Genomic DNA, 22,815 nt, shown 5'->3' with positions numbered 1-22,815 from the left:
CTACTATGCCAGTAAGGAAGATTTTCCTCCTCGGGCTGGGCTGTGTGAGTGCACAGTCCCCAGCAGGCAGTGGACCGACTCTGTGCTCCCTCCCACCCTGCTGAAGAGAAGGAGCTGTCATACTGATAAACATTTGAATCTCAAGGAGTGCCAGATGTACTTTTTTATGGTCTGTTTTTAAGATGCTGTGATAGGCTAATGTATGTTTTGGGTCTGAATCCCTTCAATTTAATTGATGACACTAATATGTACGTAAATAAAATCCGGTAGGCTTCACTTATTATGTGAGCTATCCATCATTTGTTTTTGAAACATGAGTCAGGTTTTACTTCCCACTGTCATTATCTTGTGTCCTGTTCCCAGCAGCATAGACTACAGTCATTTCATTAAACTTGCCAAAATGTAGAAAGGACCGAAGCAAATTAAACCAAAAAATAGCTTTAACATGTAGGAAAATTATTTTTACTCCAAAAATGAGAGTCCAGTAGAATCAGCTCAGTAATGTTTGCACAGTTTTCTTTCTTTATGCAGTTTAATCCAGCTGTTCGCTAACATTTGAAAAAGAAAATTTAATTGCCCTGCTTAAGTCAATTTTAAAGTATACTTAAAATTTTCCGTTTTATCTAGGTGCTTCTCTGCTACTTTTTAGAATTTCTAATTGTAGAATTTGCTGGCTGAAAAGGTGTGCTTTGGGCTAGAAAAGAATATTTAGAAATCCTTAACCGCCCCCCACACCAAAAAAAAAAAAAAGTGGGCGTGGAAATTTGAAAGAGTACCGCCTAATTCAGCACTAAAACCAGTGTGAGAAGCAGTGTGTGTGTGTGTATGAGTGTGTGTGTGTGTGTGTGTGCATGTGTGTGTGTGGTGTAAAATGTGCTTTTCAAAGTGCTGAGAGGTTGATGGGAATGTTTGATTAGCTCCTCTCAGAAGAGAAAGGTGCTTGGACCTCTTCTTATTTCTTCTTTAGAATAATTTGGATGGGATCTGTGATGCAGAAAAGCTTAAGGAAAAAAGGATATCCATTCTCTGTGGTGGAAAAATTTTGAAAAAAAATTGCTTTCTTCAAACAAGGTATGTCTGATGAATTGCTAAGCTAAGTAGATAGTTTGATTTCCATTCCTTGTTATGAAAACACAAAAAGGTATTTATCAATAAGAAACTAGAATACATCCCTTGACCAAGTAATCAGTCTGTACAAATTTCAGTTTCAGGAGAAGTGAGATGGGAGTGGGTGGTAGTTGACATCCTTGAAAACAACTAATATACATATATCAACTATAAATAAATTGTGCTGAGATAAGATTAGAATAAGACTTTCACTGTATCTTTTAAACCAACTTAATTATGGTTAAAATAAGTTGAAAAGTATAATGCTTGTGCAGAGCTTTAAAGGACGTTTAAGTCTTGCCCTTTTTTATACTTTACTTCCTACGTGGAATACAGTAGCAACAGAATGAATTGCTTATCACAATGTAGGAGAAAAGGATATGGGCATGTTAATGCTAAATTAAAAGAGAAATTATTTAATGTAGATCTATACTTCTCTCTATTCAGACAGATCTCGGAGGAATGTGGCTGGATGTGCAATTCTGTATCTTGTTTACACTGGAAGTGTTTTCTTAGGTTGAATGCTTCTTAAACTGATAAGCTCAAGAAAGGGATGGCATTGTTAAGTCACTACTGTAGCCCAACTTTGCACAGGGAAACAGGATACGAAATCTCTTTTAAGAATGATTTGTGTTAAACCAGTATAAACGTGAAATAAATGCCTCAAGCTCAGGTTAAACAGAGAGGATAAGACTGAATAATTAGACTCGATGGTTTGCTCTGAACAACCTCCCGCATCGTTGCCATCCCCAAATCAAGAGGGGAATTCAAGATTTTCTTTGGGTTTATTGTAAATATAAAACCAGGCATTCTTGGCCATGGTGGTTATTCAAAAATGTGAGCACTAAGAAAATAGCATTTTGCCATTACGTTGTGTTGCAATAAATTTGGAAATTTTGGTGGTAACGTTCTGAGGTTGTTTTTCCGTTGGTCTCTTGAAAGATGAAAATAGCCTGCAGCAAGGCAAGATCAAATACTATTTGTTTGTGTATTTTCTCTGCTGTGTGTGTGAACTGCAAGCTACGCTGCCCATAGGAGAGCTGGAAGTGCTTCTCTTTTTTTTTTTTTTTCCTGTCTTTTATTTATTGAATTAAAATACCCTCTTTTGTAAAAGGCTTTAGACAAAGAATTGCAAGACTACAAGGGCTGCATTTTTAATTGCAATATGCTGGTTTCCCAGACTAAGCTTCATTTAAATATATCTTACACTTCACCACTGAAAGGAAATACGTTAGGAACTTTGGAAACGCTTAATATCTATTCTGACATAGCGTTTACTTTATGAATAGCATTCAGAAGATCTAATTATCTTTTTTGCCAAGTTGCTGATCACATGAAGAATAGTTTCTTTCAGAGAAAATACATTGGGTTTGAGAATGGTTTGTGAATAGCATCAGGAGAACAAAAATGCTTGTGCTGTTCCCATCTGTAATTCCTGTAAGACATACTGTATACAGGAAAGCAGTGCAGTTCAGTGCCATGTCCCAAGCCAGGAACCCTAAATTTCAGTCACAGCTCTGCTACTACCTAGTTGTGTTACCTTGGAAAAGTTGTGTAACAGTTTTTGACTTTTGTTTCCCCATCTGAAAAATAGAAATAGCAATGCCTGCATACACCCCCCTCCCAGGATGGTCATGAGGTACAATATCGATTCTCAGTTTTAAAAGGGTTTTGAAATGTGAAAAGTTCTAAAAAAAACTGAATCATTTTTCCCACATATTCAAAAAAAAAAGACCGCATGGGAAGGAATCATTGGTTGTAAAATAAATGTTTCGTGGCCTCCAGGATGTTCCCATGACACATGCCCACGTGTGCGACTTGTCCTCTCCTTGCTAGTTTGGAGGCATGAGCCAGGTATCAAGAGCAGCGGGTGCAGAGCACACGGCTCTGTCACTGGGAGGGTGTTCTAGCTGTGTGACCTTGGGGAGGTTACTCAATGTTCTCTGTGTCTCCATTTCCTCACAAATGAAATGAAGAAGTTGGACAAAATAGTCTCTAAGTTTCCCTCCTAATCCTATGGTTCTATGCACTGAAACATCTTCAGTGTTAAGACACGGCCAGGCCAATTTCACTGTTGAGACTCTCCGTATACTACAAAATCAAAACAGGGTTATAGAACCTATGGTATATTTAAAATGTTTATGTCTACCTAACTAAAGACTTAGTAACATAATTTTATGTTAATGAAATATAATTATGTGCGTATACATATATATATGTGCATGTACATTTACATGTATCTATCCATAGTGTACTGAGGACAGTTTGGTTCAAGTTGTATGACAGACTTCTTTTAGTTCTCTGGTGTATTTCTAGGACAGTATAACCTCGTGTCAAATATCTAAATTTAAGGCAAGGCCAAGTGGCCCTCCTATGCTTATGGATCCTATGGGGGCTTGCCAGGCAGGAGGATCTGCCACTTCTTAGATGTGTTAACTTCGGCAAATTTTGTAAACCCTCTGGGCCTCAGTTTTCTCATCTGTAAAAAGGGTCTATTATTAGTGGTTACCTTATAGAGTTGTGGCAAAAAGCTTCAACTTGTACCTGGTACAACTGTCAGTACCAAACGTTAGCAAGTAAGTTTTTAACGTATGGGATTGGAATGAAGAACTCAGCTGTGAAACAAATCATTTGCAATCTTCTTCAAACTTTTAAACATTAACTCTTTGGATGTAGTAAACAAATAGATATTTGCAACTATGTGATATTAATATAATTATTAGAAATTTGTTGCCATCTCTTCATCCAGAGGATCTGAACTAATCAATATTTCAGCAAATATTAAAGGCAAGAGAGGCATCTTCTGTAATGTCTGTATTTTGAGAAACCCTAAAGGTTCCCCTCTGGTTGCCTGAACATGCGTCTCCCTGTGGTTTGCAGAAGGTGGTGAAATTCCTTGCACCCTGAACACACATACAGTGAGAGAGAGAAGTGCAAAGGGAGTTTGCTAGTTTTCACAGACATGAAAGTTCCCTGTGCAAGCGGCAGCGAGCAGCTTCTGCTCGTGCAGAGAACGGGGCGAGAAAGAAGCGACAGACCAGGGCCAATCTAGGCTGCCACAGAAATGGCTTTCTGGTAGTGCCAGTTCTTAAATTTTCATTAAGGCCCAGGAGTGCACACAGATAGCCAGGGCCTGACTCCTACACTGGCCTGCACCACTGGGCTCCCCTGCAACTAGCCTCTCCAGCTGCGCACCTGCACCCCAACTCCCCTCGCCAGACTCCACTGCTGTGCACAGCCCAAGATGAGACCCTGCAGTGACAGGAGTGCCCGCTGACAGCCAGGGGCCCCACAGCTGCTAATGTGCCCTAAGGTGGCCCCAGCCCTTGCTGCTGACCCTGGCCCTCGCCCCTACATGTGTGTCTGCAACTGGCCCTGCCACTGGACACGCACCTGCAGTTGGTCCCGCAGCCCAGTGCATGCACACCCCCAGCTCCGGCCACCAGTACTGCCTGCCCTGGTCCCTAGCCACTGGAGGCGCCACTGAGGACCCCAACAGCCCTGGCAGCCACTATGGACCCCCCGCTGCGCTCTCCAGGGAGCACAGTGCTGCTGACGCTGTGGCCTGAGCTGTCAAGCTATCACATCCCCTTGGACCTGGAGGCAACACAAGCCCCATACGTGGGGCCCTGGCCCACTCGACCCGGGTCACAGTACGCTCCAGTGTGCCCCCTCCCACAGGCAAAGGCCTTTCCTTACAGAAGTCAGTCCATGAAGTCTGAAAGAGGTGACTGCTTCTTCAAATGCACTGACATCCACACAAGGCTACGGGCATCATGAAGGATCAGAGAAACACGCTGCCACCAAAGAAACACAGTAAACCTCCAGTAACTGACCCCAAAGAAATGCAGATACATGAACTGCCTGACAAAGAATTCAAAATAATTCTCCTAAAGATGCTCAGAGAGCTGTAAGAAAATACAGATAAATAATTTAACCAAATCAGGAAAACAAAAGGAGAAGTTCAACAAAGAGATAGAAAACATTAATAAAGAACCAAACGGAGGGCTTCCCTGGTGGCGCAGTGGTTGAGAATCCGCCTGCCAGTGCAGGGAACACAGGTTCGATCCCTGGTCCGGGAAGATCCCACATGCCGCGGAGCAACTAAGCCCATGTGCCACAACTACTAAGCCTGTGCTCTAGAGCCCGTGAGCCACAACTACTGAGCCCACATGCTGCAACTACTGAAGCCCATGCGCCTAGAGCCCGTGCTCTGCAGCAAGAGAAGTCACCGCAATGAGAAGCCCGCGCACTGCAATGAAGAGTAGACCCCGCTTGCTGCAACTAGAGAAAGGCTGCACACAGCAACGAAGACCCAACACAGCCAAAATAAATAAATAAATTTAAAAATGTGGTCATAGTGTAGTTTAAAAAAAAAAAAAAGAACCAAATGGAAATTTTAATTAAAAAAAAAAATACACACACAATTTTTTTTTTATAAATTTATTTATGTATTTATTTATTTTGGGCTGTGTTGGGTCTTCACTGCTGCACGCAGGCTTTCTCTAGTTGCAGCGAGCAGGGGCTACTCTTTGTTGCAGTGAGCGGGCTTCTCATTGCAGTGGCTTGTCTTTGTTGCGGAGCACAGGCTCTAGGCGCCCAGGCTTCAGTAGTTGTAGCACGCAGGCTCAGTAGTTGTGGCTCACGGGCTCTAGAGCGCAGGCTCAGTAGTTGTGGCTCACGGGCTTAGTTGCTCCGCAGCATGTGGGATCTTCCCAGACCAGGGCTCAAACCCGTGTCCCCTGCATTGGCAGGCAGATTCTTAACCACTGCGCCACCAGGCAAGCCCACACAAACAAACTTAAGTCAGTCTGAGATCATCTAGGTGAATTCCTGTTTACAGACCAGGAGGTGAAGGGCCAAAATCGCATTCACAGTAGAGCAAAGACTATTTCAGTTTTGTTGATTGCATTTTCCTATGGTTACCACGAAACAAACAGTTGTGGATACTGGATTCAGAGTTTGTTTTTAACCAACTAGAAAACTTTTCCACTCCAACAGACTGCAAACCTTAAAGAAATCCTGAGAGACCGCCTATCGGAAATGCTCGGGGCTGCCTGGGAAGTGCAAGGAGCAGGCACCAGCCGATGCTCTGAGTTGAGACCCATAAAATCGGCAGCACATCGTGTGGCAACCTGCAAAAGGCAAATCTCTCGCACGGCAGATGTGACTGGAATCCACTGCCGCATTCCTCTAGTGCTTATACCCTGAGGGAGAAAGGTGAACTAAGATGACAGATGCCAGAATCCTTCCTGAGTCAAATTCACAGGCCAGGGTCTTGAAACAAAGCAAAACAAAAATTCATTTGTTTAGATTCAGCTTAGAAAATATTTTGTCGTTTGTGTTTGATTCTGGTCTTATAATTAAAAACAAATATTTAGGCCCATTTCTTCTACATTATCACTTCACAAGATGCTTTTTTCAATTCTTTTTAAGAATGCTAGACATCATTCCTTAGCCATCCGATTGAGTCAAGTGTCCCACAATCATCTAGAAGATTTCCATGAGAATGGGCCAAAGATCCCTAAAAATCTCTGAGCAGAGAAGGCAGGAACAAAACTACAGAATTGCTTCCTTTCTGGGGCCCTAGGAGAATTTAGCCCAGTGATAGTCATAAAGCCATGTGGTTCCTTCACCAAGAATCCTAAAATCAAGCCACGGCTAATCCTGGCAGAACCTTACTGAAAGAGATTCGACTGGTGGCTTTACCTCTGCCAAGTCCTAAAGTCTAAATGGGCCATGTTTTGCAAGAGGATGGTTATGAGAACAATGATGATGATAGTAATCATGACCCCAAAAACAACAATAATAAATACTGCCAACAGTTACAGAGTTAGTCTTATGTGCTAGGCACTATTCTAAGCTCTTTTTCACATATTAACTCATTTAATCCTAACAGCTACCATAGGAGATGGGTGGTTATTGGTGATCCCCATTATACAGATGAGAAAACTGAGACACTGAGAAGTAAGTTGTCCAAGGTCACACAGCCAGTAAGTGATGGAGCTCAACTTCAAATCCAAGCAGTCTAGCTTCAGAGCTCATATTCTTAACCGGACAGGCAACAATTACACATGGTCCTGGTTTTTCTATCACCGCATCAAACGAATCTTCGCCATCCCTAAAAATACTGTTTTCAAGCCAAGTCAAATTTCTAAGAAATTCATTCCTCCTTGTAAGTATAAACTCCCCGGGAATACTGATGGAAGCGTGTGGAGGCATGGAAGCCACAAAAGGCTGTTAGGAAGAGAGGGTTTTTATTTCTGTCATTCTTGAGTAACTTCCTGACTTCAGAATCACTTTGCAGATGGTGTTGGGAAGACCTGACTCTCAGGGGGAAGGCCAAGGAGCAGACTTCATTGTCAAGTTCTTTGAGTAGCCAGTCCCCAAAAGGTATCCTTTATCTTCATTCTAGGGTTAAATTGGCAACAAGTCACAGAAAGAAGTGTACTTCCTTATGACTCAGACTACTTCAGAAAATCACTTTCCCTGATAAAGCCCTCTGCATTGACAAGACTCTAGTAAAAATTGCTCAAATTCTTTCCCTCAGTGAGAGAAAGGCTAAAGTTTGTGCGGACATGTGGTAAAGATTCATAAAAATCACCCTTCGGGCTCTAGTGAGAAGGAATTATGTCTGCATTTTTTCTTCTCAGAAACAAAAAGAAAAAGGAAATCTATTCCTTTGGGGGAACCCAATGTATAGTTTCCAAGAGATCAGTTCACTGACATCTCAATGAGAAGTGAATTCCCTCCTCTGGGCTCCTTTGTATCCCAGACAGAGAAAACATGCTTTTGATATAAAGGTACACGTCAACTTGCCCGGACTGGATTCACTTTTATAACATAGTGAGTAGATCTGTACTCTGAACAGTAAAAGGGGTCTGGGGAAGCAGAGATAGACAATGATAGCAAAACAAATATTCATTGGGCCACAGCCATGTGCCATCCACAATTCCATGTGCTTCGGAAGAACAGTGAACAAGATAGTCTCCATTCTCCTAGAGCTGCCAATCTGGGACCACACAATAAACAAATACATGTAAGAGGTCTAGGTCTGGTGGTGATATGGGCTATGAAAAACTTAAGAAAGTAGGATAAGGGGGCTGGACAGAGGGGTGATGATTTGCATTGTGTGGTTAGATAAATGTCTGATAAAGGGACATTTAAACCTAGAGAAAGGTGAAGGAAGCCAGGGAGCAACCTATGTGGATAATAGGGGAAAAGCAAATGCAAAGGCCCTGAGGTTGGACCATGCTTGGGAGCAGGCTGAGTGAGGAAGACAGGAGGTGAGGTCCAGGGTGTCCTTTGGAAAGCAGACACAGAGGGCGCCATCCTAACGCTCCCAGATTTTCCCCATATGCCCCCAGTGCCCACTCACACACTACCTGTGGGCAGTTCCTGCTTCTGCCCTGGATGAAATCTGAGTAGGTCCCTTAATATTGCAGATCACGCTCGGAGTTTTTTAAAAGAGCGTGCTCACATTACAGCCCCAAACAATCTCAGTTCAGTCATTAATGTGGAGGTAATACTTAGGTAATACTTAAAATCTTGAAAATGGCATTCACAGTTTCATCCCCCACCCCCAGGCTTGCTTTCTGCAACGGAAGGGGCATGACTTCATTCTCTTTCTCTGCTTTTGCACCTTTATCACCCTTCCGCTTGGCTGCTAATGGTAGTTTCTTCATGTCCAGAGTTGAAGAGTGTGCAGAGAGGAAAGACAAAGGTGACAGAGGTCCTTACTGGTTGGTACTGTTCTGAGCTGGCATCCAGGTTCCCTGGGCTTGGCAGGCATGTACAGCTGTTTCTTGTCCCCATGGAAGCACTTCCATGGGCTCTTCAGAGATGCCCCCGACTTTGCTGGGGACCCCTCAACTGCAGGTCCCAGATGTCATTACATATGAATCTGCTCTGGCTGGGGGCTTACGGTTCCATCCTCAGCCCCTGAGCAGCTGGCAATCGACCTCCAGTGGCTTTCTGCTGCCATCTCCTGAGCTCTCCTTGCACCCGGCTTGGGCAGGACCTAACGCAACCTCAGGCTGACTCTCACACAGCTAGTCTTGTTTGTCATGAGCTATTCCCTCTCCTGTCCTAATCAGGAGTCAGACACCAGTGCACAATGCCCTCAAGCCCAAGGGATGCAACTACTCAGTCTTTTCAACTGGGGTCACCAGGCATCCAAGTTGGACTTCCAAAGGAAGTAACCAAGAACCAGGATCCCCAGCCATCTGCATTCCTCCAGACAACATAAGTGGTTGTAGAAGCCGAGAGGGTAGTTGGAGATCAGAAGGCAGAGTTTCTTTAGGAAACGTTGTTGGCATTTTCCCTCCTCCTCTCCCTCCCCAGATGCAGAAGGGGAGCCGGTGGTCTCCCCACTCCCACCCACTTCAGGCAATGGTGAGAGGAGCCTCAAGGAGACCACTTCAGAACATGGAAGTAGTTAGCTCTTAGTCTCAGCTGAAACTAAGACAAAGGATCATCCCATTTTAACATCCCATTACAAAGCCAATTACAATACTCTCAAATGTTTATTTAGATGGGTGTGTTATGTCTGGTTAAACTTAAAAATATGGCTGGTGCATCACTTTACCCTAAATAACATTTGTGAGAGAGAGAACGCCATGTGTGAGTTCAGGCCCAAATATGACTCTTAAACAAAAAAATCTCTTAATCTTTATAGTTAAGAAAATTTTATCACACAAAGTATGTATTTCACGGTGTACATCCAAACTATCGTCAACAGAGTATTTCAAAAAGCCTAGGATAGATGCATCAAGACAAAAACGAAGGTGAAACCATCTTTAGAGTAGTAAAATGGGGTAGTGAGTGGGGTTAAATGTTTGAAGCCTGGAATGGCATTCTGGTTCTGCTACATGTTCATGCCATAACTTACTTACAGCTTACTGAAGTTGGACAGCTTCCTAAAGTTCTCTGAGCCTCCATTTCGTACCCTGAAAAATGGGCACAATAGTACTTACCTGATAGGATCACCATGATAAATAAGATCACAACATGTGCAGTGTGTAGCATATGGTGAGCATTCAACAAACAATATTATTATAGGACTCTAAACTTCTAAAACTTTCCATGAAGAGGAACAAAGGACCAATCCCATCTCGTGTAACAGGCCACTAGACAGCTCTGCCACGACTGTCAGGAGGGCTCAAAGGCTCCGGAAGAGCCGGAAAGGTCCGAGAGGGCCTCTGGAGCATGAGGCTACACGGCTCCCTTTGGAAAGCTGGGTCTCCTGCTTCTAAATGCCTCTTTCTGCTGGTCCCCTCTAATTTCTGGGACTTAATCCTCCACAGCCCTCAACAGCTCAGCGGCGGTCACTGCCCTCCTCGACCCCCTCCGCTCTCCCCAAGCCTCTGGTTGCTGGGATTCAGGAATGCACTCTGACCCGCAGCCCCACGCCTGCCTCACAGCAGCACGAGGAGACCTAAAACCCTGTCATCTGAGACGAACCCACTCTTTACCCAGAGGCAGACAGGAAGATACTATGGATCCTGCAGACACACCCTCATCTTCCTTCCTACCTCAGCTGGAAGGCTGTGCCAGACTCGAAAATGTTTTTCTGGGCCTCAAAATTGAAGACAGACCAAAAAGCACACAGTGTTCGGGACAGTCTAGGCTCTGGGGACCGCAGTTGGACTGAACCAAATAACCAGCTCCAGATCACAGTGGACGGCCCCTTGGCAACCACAAACCTCAAAGCCCAAGGCAGAAAACTCACTGGGAGGAGGGAGGGCTAATCCACAGTGTCAAACACATTAGGTAAAGAAGCTTCTGAGAGAAACGTATCTTCCAAAGCTTCCAGGAGAATCTTTGAAACCGAGAACAGTGTCCAGAGTAACTAAGAGGAGCAGCCATCGTCCACCTCGTCTTTTCCTGAGATCCTCTGCCCTTCCCCCAGATCTACTGCCCTTCGTGCCCCACTTCCATTACAGAGGATAAATAACTCTTGGAAGGAGTTCTTTAGAGCTCATCTGGGGACATGTCTGCAAACTAGTGTTTTTTCCCACTGGCAATATAAGATCTAAACTACCACTTCAGAAACGTAATTACTGTTTGCAGTCTCACTAGAGATCACTATTGGTTGAAGCCTTTGTGGATGTGGGGTAAGCATTACCATATGTCAGACTCTTAACGAGGTACAAAATGATGGTCTGAAACACATGCACCAGAAAAGGCTTTCTCTTTTTGGTTTTGTGACATGTAGAAACATGCCACTTGGATCAATGAATCTAATGGCATGGGCATATATCGGTCATCGAACACACGCATAAGCTCTTTTTAATCCACCCAACTGCCCAGGAGTGAATATCTTTGCTTTAGGATTTGCCCTGAGTGATGCAGTGATCAAAAATGAGCCTGGAGATAGAGAGCCTTAGTAGTACACACTTTAGTCATCGAAAGCAAGTACTTATAATATTTATGGTAAATTCCTAGATTGGAACATCAACAAGCATAAGATTCTGATACATACACCGAAAAACAAACACCCTCCTAAATCAGAGTTTCTCAGCCCTGGCACTATTGGCACGTCGGGCTGGATAATTCTTCATTGTGGGGGGGCCGTCCTGTGTGCTGTGGGATGTTTAGCAGCATCCCTGGCTCTACCCACTAGATGCCAACAGCATCCCCTGCTCCAAGTTGTTAACAACCAAAAATGTCTTCAAATATTGACGAATCTTTCCTGAGGGGTTAAAATCAGCCCTGGTTGTGAAGCATGGTCATAACTATATCGTGAAGTCCACAGGGACTTTCTGACGGCGTGATTCCAAGGTCTCCCTCTCTCATTTTTCCTCCCAGAGCATCCCAGGTATGCAGGCTGTGTTCTTCTTTCTCAGTGGCTACCACAGTTCTTGGGATTCTTTGATATGCTTCTACCTAGAGCCTGGCCCCAGAGTTGAATAAGGCCTCTCTGGAGACCCCTGCTTCGAGGCTACCAAAAGACAAGCACACATGGCCTTTTCATTTTACGTGCCTTCATTTCCCTCGCAATCATTTCAGGGAAATAGGACGTAATTAAACAACAAACATGAAAAGCGTTTTGATCAAAGCCTCAAGGAACAGCAACCAATTCAAACTGGCTGGAGTAACAGGGCCCGAAAAACCTTTTACTCTGTTATGCACCAGAGACTGAGTCCAGCTGGGCCTCCTTCAGACTGGAAATGGGACCTGGGATGTGGCCAGGAAATAAGCATCTCCTCTCCCTGATTCTCCCAGGGCCACTTGCTTTCTCTTCTCCATCTCTCCCTACCTTCAGCTTGGCTCCCAGTTTTCAAGGTCCTAATTGCAAAATCCCAAGAAAGATCTTGATTGGCCTAGGTTTTTTTGTTTTTTGTTTTGTTTTTTTTCCAGATCATAGGCTTTTGACCAGCTGAGTCTCTTAATTTCAGCGATTGTTATTTCTGCATCTGACTATAATATCTGAACCGCTTACTTCAGGGGTCTTGTGAGATTAAAGCATAGATGTAACCAGTCTTTTAAAAGCGAAAGACACTATACAAATGAGTGGAATTTTAATCTTATAATAGTATTATATAATAAATTGTGGTATAGCTCAGAATTTACAGTAACAGTCACGTAAGGAACTTGATATAGTAAAAAGAGCACAAGATTAAAATCGAGAAGATCTGAGCCATGAGACCTTAGGCAAGTCACTTCACTGCTCTGAGTTACAGGAATAATAATGTCTATCTATGGCCTCAAGAGGATCTTAGGTGGTCTGGATGAGAGAACTGTTGAGAAAACACTCTGCAGATTCTGATATAAACTTCTATCGTTACAGTCTTCCCTAGTTGAATTCACTGTATGGACAGGCACGGTGAGTTAGACAGCAGTCAGGAATAATCTTTCAGCGGCAAGCCCAAATGACAGGGAAATTTTATCTCACAGAATAGGTGGTCCAGAGGTAGCCCCAGCCTCTAGGCACAAGACAATCAGAGCTCCAGCTCCATTTCTCTGATTCATCTGGCTGCCTTCCTCCTTTATGTGCTGGCTTTTTCCTCAGCCTAACTTGCCCCATGGTCACAACATGGCTGCCAGCATACCTGGAACAACCTGCTCCCTTGTTCATTTCCAATAAGAGAGGCGACCTCACCCTGAAAAACATACGATTAAAGTTTTTCCTTCTTGTCTGTCTGATACATCGTGGGACACAGCCCACCCTTGAATAGTCATGATCAACTGGAGAGAGCCCTCTGATGACGGGCTCAAGCCTGCGGCCCTGAAGCAATCACCAGCAAGGGGGACTATACACACACACACACACACACACACACACACACACACACACACATATATATAAAACCATCCTTGGCATAGACTTGGAACTGGGATCCTCCCCAGGAGCTGGGGATGGACCAGCTTCCTTTGAGCCCTCTGGCTACATTTATTCCATTTACCAAGTTGGGTTGTGTTATAAAGAAGGAAGCAGGGAAGCAGGTGCTCTGCTTAGGCAACCAAGAGTGTTCGGTCCAGATGCCTTGACTCAGGGGACATCTTCAAGGAGCCGGGTGCATCCTTAGGAGCCAACATATTGAGAAAAGGCAAAGATTTCCCCTGCCTTTCTTGCCTGTTTGGCTTGCACTTTTCTTTTGGCGTTTCTTTGAGATAAAAGAAGGGAAGAAGTGGAAAAAGAAGGGAAATAAGAAAGAAAAACTACTGTCCTCTCTGGCTCACTCTCTCTCTCTCCTTCACAGAATCCTGGGGATTGTAATAGTGACCACTGATGTCATGGCAACAGGAAATGCAGTGTTATGGGCTGAGCCCAGAGGAATATGATCTGTATAAAGTTTTTTTTTTTTTCAGTGACTATGAATTTCTTTTTAAAAAAATTTTTTAACATCTTTATTGGAGTATAATTACTTTACAATGGTGTGTTAGTTTCTGCTGTATCAAAAAGTGAATCAGCTATATGTATACATATATCCCCATATCCACTCCCTCTTCCATCTCTCTCCCACCCTCCCTATCCCACCCCTCTAGGTGGTCACAAAGCACCGAGCTGATCTCCCTGTGCTATGTGGCTGCTTCCCGTTAGCTATCTATTTTACATTTGGTAGTGTATATATGTCCATGCCACTCTCTCACTTCATCCCAGCTTACCCTTCCCCCTCCCCGTGTCCTCAAGTCCATTCTCTACATCTGCGTCTTTACTCCTGTCCTGCAATTAGGTTCTTCAGAACCCTTTTTTTTTTTTTTGATGCCATATATATGTGTTAGCATACGGAATGTGTTTTTCTCTTTCTGACTTGCTTCACCCTGTATGACAGACTCTAGGTCCATCCAGCTCACTACAAATAATTCAATTTCGTTTCTTTTTATGGCTGAGTAATATTCCATTATATATATATATGCCACATCTTCTTTATCCATTCATCTGTCAATGGACACTTAGGCTGCTTCCATGTCCTGGCTATTGTAAATAGAGCTGCAGTGAACACTGTGGTACACGACTCTTCCTGAACTATGGTTTTCTCTGGGTATATGCCCAGTAGTGGGATTGCTAGGTGATATGGTAGTTCTATTTTTAGTTTTTTAAGGAACCTCGATACTGTTCTCCATTCTGGCTGTATCAATTTACATTCCCACCAACAGTGCAAAAGGGTTTCCTTTTCTCCACACCCTCTCCAGCATTTACTGTTTGTAGACTTTTTGATGATGGCCATTCTGACTGGTGTGAGGTGATACCTCATTGTAGTTTTGATTTGCATTTCTCTAACGATTAGTGATGTTGAGCATCCTTTCATGTGTCTCTTGGAAATCTGTATATCTTCTTTGGAGAAATATCTATTTACGTCTTCTGCCCATTTTTGGATTGGGTTGTTTGTTTTTTTGATATTGAGCTGCATGAGCTGCGTGTATATTTTGGAGATTAATCCTTTGTCAGTTGCTTTGCTTGCAGATATTTTCTCCCATTTGAGGATTGTCTTTTTGTCTTGTTTATGGTTTCCTTTGCTATGCAAAAGCTTTTTAAGTTTCATTAGGTCCCATTTGTTTATTTTTGTTTTTATTTCCATTTCTCTAGGAGGTGGGTCAAAAAGGATCTTGCTGTGATTTATGTCATAGAGTGTTCTGCCTATGTTTTCCTCAAAGAGCTTGATAGTGTCTGGCCTTACATTTAGGTCTTTAATCCATTTTGAGTTTATTTTTATGTATGGTGGTAGGGAGTGTTCTAATTTCATTCTTTTACATGTAGCTGTCCAGTTTGCCCAGCACCACTTATTGAAGAGGCTGTCTTTTCTCCATTGTATATCCTTGCCTCCTTTGTCATACATTAGTTGACCATAGGTGCATGGGTTTATCTCTGGGCTTTCTATCCTGTTCCATTGATCTATATTTCTGTTTTTGTGCCAGTACCATCCTGTCTTGATTACTGTAGCTTTGTGGTATAGTCTGAAGTCTTGGAGCCTGATTCCTCCAGCTCCATTTTTCTTTCTCAAGATTGCTTTGGCTATTCGGGGTCTTTTGTGTTTCCATACAAATTGTGAAATTTTTTGTTCTAGTTCTGTGAAAAATGCCATTGGTAGTTTGATAGGGATTGCACTGAATCTGTAGATTGCTTTGGGTAGTATAGTCATTTTCACAATGTTGATTCTTCCAATCCAAGAACATGGTCTATCTCTCCATCTGTTTGTATCATCTTTAATTTCTTTCATCAGTGTCTTATAGTTTTCTGCATACAGGTCTTTTGTCTCCTTAGGTAGGTTTATTCCTAGGTATTTTATTCTTTTTGTTGGAATGGTAAATGGGAGTGTTTCCTTAATTTCTCTTTCAGATTTTTCATCATTAGTGTACAGGAATGTGATTTCTGTACATTAATTTTGTATCCTGCTACTTTACCAAATTCATTGATTAGCTCTAGTAGTTTTCTGGTAGCATCTTTAGGATTCTCTATGTATAGCATCATGTCATCTGCAAACAGTGACAGTTTTACTTCTTCTTTTCCGATTTGGATTCCTTTTTTTTCTTTTTCTTCTCTGATTGCTGTGGCTAAAACTTCCAAAACCATGTTGAATAATAGTGGTGAGAGTGGGCAACCTTGTCTTGTTCCTGATCTTGGAGGAAATGGTTTCAGTTTTTCACCACTGAGGACGATGTTGGTTGTGGGTTTGTCATATATGGCCTTTATTATGTTGAGGTAAGTTCCCTCTATGCCTATTTTCTGGAGGGTGTTTATCATAAATGGGTGTTGAATTTTGTCGAAAGCTTTTTCTCACCTATTGAGATGATCATATGGTTTTTCTCCTTCACTTTGTTAATATGGTTTATCACACTGATTGATTTGTGTATATTGAAGAATCCTTGCATTCCTGGGATAAACCCCACTTGATCAGGGTGTATGATCCTTTTAATGTGCTGTTGGATTCTGTTTGCTAGTATTTTGTTGAGGCTTTTGCATCTATGTTCATCAGTGATATGGGCCTGTAGTTTTCTTTTTCTGTGACATCTTTGTCTGGTTTTGGTATCAGGGTGATGGTGGCCTCATAGAATGAGTTTGGGAGTGTTCCTCCCTCTGCTATATTTTGGAAGAGTTTGAGAAGGACAGGTGTTACCTCTTTTCTAAATGTTTGATAGGGCTTCCCTGGTGGCGCAGTGGTTGAGAATCTGCCTGCCAATGCAGGGGACACGGGTTCGAGCCCTGGTCTGGGAGGATCCCACATGCCGCGGAGCAACTAGGCCCGTGAGCCACAATTACTGAGCCTGCGCGTCTGGAGCCTGTGCTCCGCAACAAGAGAGGCCACGATAGTGAAGAGGCCCGCGCACCGCAATGAAGAGTGACCCCCGCTCTCCGTAACTGGAGAAGGCCCTTGCACAGAAACGAAGACCCAACACAGCCAAGAATTAAAAAAAAAAAAAAAAAAAAAAAAATATATATATATATATATATATATATATAAATGTTTGACAGAACTCGCCTGTGAAGCCATCTGTTCCTGGGCTTTTGTTTGTTGCAAGATTTTTAATCACAGTTTCAATTTCAGTGCTTGTGATTGGTCTGTTTATATTTTCTATTTCTTCCTGGTTCAGTCTCGGAAGGTTGTGCCTTTCTAAGAATTTGTCCATTTCTTCCAGGTTGTCCATTTTATTGGCATATAGCTGCTTGTAGTAATCTCTCATGATCCTTTATATTTCTGCAGTTCCAGTTGTTACTTCTCCTTTTTCATTTCTAATTCTATTGATTTGAGTCTTTTCCATTTTTTCCTTTATGAGTCTGGCTAATGGTTTATCAATTTTGTTTATCTTCTCAAAGAACCAGCTTTTAGTTTTATTGATCTTTGCTATCATTTTCTTCATTTCTTTTTCATTTATTTCTGATCTGATCTTTATGATTTCTTTCCTTCTGCTAACTTTGGGGGTTTTTTTTTTGTTCTTCTTTCTCTAATTGCTTTAGGTGTAAGCTTAGGTTGTTTATTTGAGATGTTCTTGTTTCTTGAGGTAGGATTGTATTGCTATAAACTTCGTCTTAGAACTGCTTTTGCTGCATCCCATAGGTTTTGGGTCATCGTGTTTTCATTGCCATTTGTTTCTAGGTATTTTTTGATTTCCTCTGTGATTTCTTCAGTGATCTCTTGGTTATTAAGTAGTGTATTGTTTAGCCTCCACGTGTTTGTATTTTTTACAGTTTTTTTCCTGTAATTGATATCTAGTCTCATAGCATTGTGGTTGGAAAAGATACTTGATACGATTTCAATTTTCTAAAATTTACCAAGGCTTGATTTGTGACCCAAGATATGATCTATCCTGGAGAATGTTCCATGAGCACTTGAGAAGAAAGTGTATTCTGTTGTTTTTGGATGGAATGTCCTATAAATATCAATTAAGTCCATCTTGTTTAATGTGTCATTTAAAGCTTGTGTTTCCTTATTTATTTTTGTTTTGGATGATCTGTCCATTGGTGAAAGTGGGGTGTTAAAGTCCCCTACTATTATTGTGTTACTGTTGATTTCCCCTTGTATGGCTGTTAGCATTTGCCTTATGTATTGAGGTGCTCCTATGCTGGGTACGTAAAGATTTACAATTGTTTTATCTTCTTCTTGGATTGATCCCTTGATCATTATGTAGTGTCCTTCTTTGTCTCTTGTAACAGTCTTTATTTTAAAGTCCATTTTGTCTGATATGAGAATTGCTACTCCAGCTTCCTTTTGATTTCCATTTGCATGGAATATCTTTTTCCATCTCCTCACTTTCAGTCTGTATGTGTCCCTAGGTCTGAAGTGGGTCTCTTGTAGACAGCATATATACGGGTCTTGTTTTTGTATCCATTCAGCCAGTCTATGTCTGTTGGTTGGAAGATTTAATCCATTTACATTTAAGGTAATTATCAATATGTATGCTCCTATTACCATTTTCTTAATTGTTTGGGTTTGTTTTTGTAGGTCTTTTCCTTCTCTTGTGTTTCCTGCCTGGAGAAGTTCCTTCGGCATTTGTTGTAAAGCTGGTTTGGTGGTGCTGAATTCTCTTAGCTTTTGCTTATCTGTAAAGGTTTTAATTTCTCCATCGAATCTGAAGGAGATCCTTGCTGGGTAGAGTAATCTTGGTTGTAGGTTCTTCCCTTTCATCACTTTAACTATGTCCTACCACACCCTTCTGGACTGCAGAGTTTCTGCTGAAAGATCAGCTGTTAACTGTATGGGGATTCCCTTGTATGTTATTTGTTGCTTTTCCCTTGCTGCTTTTAATATTTTTTCTTTGTATTTAATTTTTGATAGTTTGATTAATATGTGTCTTGGCGTGCTTCTCCTTGGATTTATCCTGTATGGGACTCTGTGCTTCCTGGACTTTACTATTTCCTTTCCCATATTAGGGAAGTTTTCAACTATAATCTCTTCAAATATTTTCTCCGTCCATTTCTTTTCCTCTTCTTCCTCTGAGACCCCTATAATTCGAATGTTGGTGCGTTTAATGTTGTCCCAGAGGTCTCTAAGACTGTCCTCAATTCTTTTCATTCTATTTTCTTTATTCTGCTATGTGGTAGTTATTTCCACTATTTTACCTTCCAGGTCACTTATCCGTTCTTTGCCTCAGTTATTCTGCTATTGATTCCTTCTAGAGAATTTTTAATTTCATTTATTTTGTTGTTCATCACTGTTTGTTTGCTCTTTAGTTCTTCTAGGTCCTTGTTAAACGTTTCTTGTAATTTCTCGATTCTATTTCCAAGATTCTGGATCATCTTTACTATCATTACTCTGAATTTTTTTTCAGGTAGACTGCCTATTTCCTCTTCATTTGTTTGGTCTGGTGGGTGTTTACTTTGCTTCTTCATCTGCTGCGTGTTTCTCTGTCTTCTCATTTTGCTTAACTTACTGTGTTTAGGGTCTTATCCTCACAGGCTGCAGGTTCGTAGTTCCCGTTGTTTTTGTGTCTGCCCCCAGTGGGTGAGGTTGGTTCAGTGGGTTGTGTAGGCTTCCTGGTGGAGGGGACTGGTGCCTGTGTTCTGGTGCATGAGGCTGGACCCTGTCTTTCTGGTGGGCAGGGCTGCGTCTGGCGGTGTGTTTTGGCGTGTCTGTGAACTTATTATGATTTTAGGCAAGGCTGGGCATGTTATAATTTAAATTTCTAGAAACCTTGTTTCCCCACCTTTATCTGCTTCTCCATCCCTCCTTTTTTATTCTCTGTGGCTTCCTTAGGCTTCTAAAAATGCGTCAAGCATCCACTGCATAGAAGTCTGATTTTCTCCTGTTGTAATCCACTTTCCAGTCCTTGCAGATTGGCTCTATTAGGTCACTCTTCTGACGTTCAGCAAGGCTGCTCACCACTCCAGTTGGCAGCTCCTTATCTGCATAAAGTTTTATATGCAGACTGAGACCACCACCACATTGTAAAGGCCCCTCTTAGTGCCAGCCTTCCTTTTTCCATCTTCACCAGATCAACCCACATCCACTGACAAGCGGCTGAGGCTTTATATCTGGCAGAGATGGAGAAAGCAAGGCTGCAGATATGGCCTCTCCCCATTCAGAGATGTCTGTCCTGACAGGATTTTTGGCAGTTTGGAAATATAGCACAAGCCTGTCATAACTATTACATGCTTCCAAATGAACACTGGCTCTTTCTGCCTTGTGGACAAAGGGTACTGTTAGGTGCTCCCCCACGTAGCACCATAGATTAGACAAACACCAGTGTTACATAAATCCTACACATCCACTAGGGCAGATTTTCTCCAAGTGAGTGGCTCATGTAAGCCTCTAGGAGGCTTATTAAAAATGATGAATGCAAAAATAATTAAGCCTTCCATGTCTCCCTATTGTCTAAAGAATTAATTCCACATTCTTTAGGCACGGCATTGAAGGCTGACATGGCCCCTTCTTTCTTCTCTAACAGTCTGATTCCTCTCCCAGCCTGGCCCAACAGCTCCCAGTTCCTGAAGCTCCTCCATCTCTTATGTCCTGTCCTTCCCTCACCACTCACTGTTTTCCAATCTCCAGTTAAACTAATTCAAGCCTCTTCCAATCCTCATGCCCCAGGCCTATTTAATCATCTACCCTTTTTGCTATCACCATATCCTCAATAGCAGAGGTTCTCAATTCTGGCTGCACGGTGGAGTCACCTGGGGCACTTTAAAACAATAGTGATTTCAACTCAGACCAATTAAATCAGAATGTAGACGAGGGAAGTACACTTGTTTATTATGAAACATCTATGGCAAGTAGTGAAATGAAATACCGGATCTCTGCACTCATAATGCCTGGTTTGAATTGCAGCTCCTCTTCTTTCCAGGTTTGCAAACCTTGGGCAAAGTATTTAACCTCTGTGTGCTTCCAATTCCTTACTTTTCAAATTAAGGCAAAAAATAGCCCCGACTTCATCAGGTTATTGTGAAGATTGAGTTAATACAATACTGACACTTAGTATGTGCTCCATTAATGCTAGTTATGATAAGTGCACATCAGTTTCTTTCTAGAAGACTTAAAGCAACTTGATGATAGGACCTGCACCTTCTTCCTCTCTGCCAAGCATAGTGTGCACACACAAAATTTTTTTGAATGATTAAAGGCATGCATGAATGAAGATGAATTTTGACTTTAGAAGATCAGGGAGATTTAAATAGAAGTGGCCTATGAGCAAACCTTGAAAGATGGATATGCTTGTGAGAGGCAGATGAGGGGCGGTAACATATTCCAAATAGAACAGTAATAAGAACATGAGCCAAAACCCTGATGTGCAGGGTGTAGACAAAGGACCAAAATCCCAGGGTGTGCTAGGGTCAAAGCAGAGGATTACAGAAGAGAATTGCAGCAAGATGGTTTGAAAAGTAAGTTGGGACATTTCATGAAAAGTTCATTAAGGAATTTGGGCTTTATTCTACAGAGAATGAATGGACTGTGAAGAAGAATTCTGAGGGGGTGAATGCATAGTCAGACCTGTGCTTCAGGAAGCTGATCCTTTCCAACTGAAGGGAAGGATGACCTGGAGCAAGAAAAGCAAGGAGCAAGGAGAGAGTTAGGAGATTACTGTAGCTTCTCATTTGATATCAACACTGTCTGTATATGTTAAGTCTTCCCAAGAGATCATTTTATTAATTTCTGATTTATTAACATAGGTGCAAAGGGTAAAGATTTAAACAGAACAAAACTGTAAAACTCACTCTTATCCCTGATCACCACTTACCCAGTTCTCTTTCCTTGAAGCAACCACTGTTGTTGAAATAAAAAAGATTATAAGAGAGTACTATGAATAACTGTACACCAACAAATTGGATAATCTAGATGAAATGGACAAATTCCTAAAAACACAAAACCTACCAAGACTAAATTATGAAGGAATAGAAAATCTGAATAGATCTATAACTAGTAAGGAGAATGAATCAATAATCAAAAATCTTACAACAAAGAAAAGCCCTGGACCTGATGACTTCACTGGTGAGTTCTACCAAACGTTTAAAGAAGAACTAACACCAATCCTTCTCAAACATTTCCTAAAAATTGAAAATGAGGGGACACTTTTTAAGTTATCTTATGAGGCCAGCACTACCTGGATACCAAACCAAAGACACTGCAAGAAAAGAAAACTACAGTTTCCCATATCAATACAATATCCCTATAAACACTGATGCAAAACATCCTCAACAAAATATTAGCAAACTAAATTCACCAGAATATTAAAATAATTATACAGCATGACCAAATGGGATTTGTTCCTGTAATGCAAGGATGGTTAAACATACAAAAATCAATTAATGTAATACACCATGTTAACAGAATGAAAGTGGAAAATAACACACGATTACCTCGATTGATGCAGAAAAAGCATCTGACAAAATTCAACACCATTTCATGACAAAAACGCTCAACAGACTAGGAATAGAAGAAAACAACCTCAATATAATAAAAGACAATTATGAAAAACCCACAGAAAATGTCATACTCAATGGTGAAAACCTGAAAGCTTTCTCTTTAAGATCAGGAGCAAGGCAAGGATGCCTGCTTTCACTACTTCTATTCAACATAGTACTGGCAGTTCTAGCCAAAGCAATTAGACAAGAAAAAGAAATAAAAGTCATCCAAACTGGAAAGGAAGAAATAAAATTATCTCTGTTTGCAGATAATATAATCTTGTATGTACAAAATCCTAAAGATTCCACAATAAAATTGTTAGAATTAATAAATGAATTCAAAGTAGTTGGATACAAAATCAACACACAAAAGTCAGTTGCACACAAAAATCACTGTTGCACTAACAATGAACAATCTGAAAAAAAAGTTA

The 22,815-nt window shown here is 41.7% G+C and overlaps 1 protein-coding gene across 1 annotated transcript in view; it reads left to right on the top strand.

The window, feature by feature from the left end:
- Positions 1 to 906: 906 nt before the first annotated feature.
- The window catches only part of VIT (vitrin), a 127,319-nt gene continuing 105,410 nt past the window's right edge, over positions 907 to 22,815 (top strand). The window contains exon 1 of the mRNA XM_059942913.1: positions 907 to 1,071. The gene's annotated coding sequence lies outside the window, so the exon portion shown is untranslated. The remainder of the gene's footprint in view (positions 1,072 to 22,815) is intronic.

The sequence above is a fragment of the Balaenoptera ricei genome, chromosome 13, assembly GCF_028023285.1.
Source record: "Balaenoptera ricei isolate mBalRic1 chromosome 13, mBalRic1.hap2, whole genome shotgun sequence".
Taxonomy (NCBI): Eukaryota; Metazoa; Chordata; class Mammalia; order Artiodactyla; family Balaenopteridae; genus Balaenoptera; species Balaenoptera ricei.
Note: the sequence above shows the minus strand (reverse complement) of the source record. Positions and strands in the feature narration are given on the sequence as shown.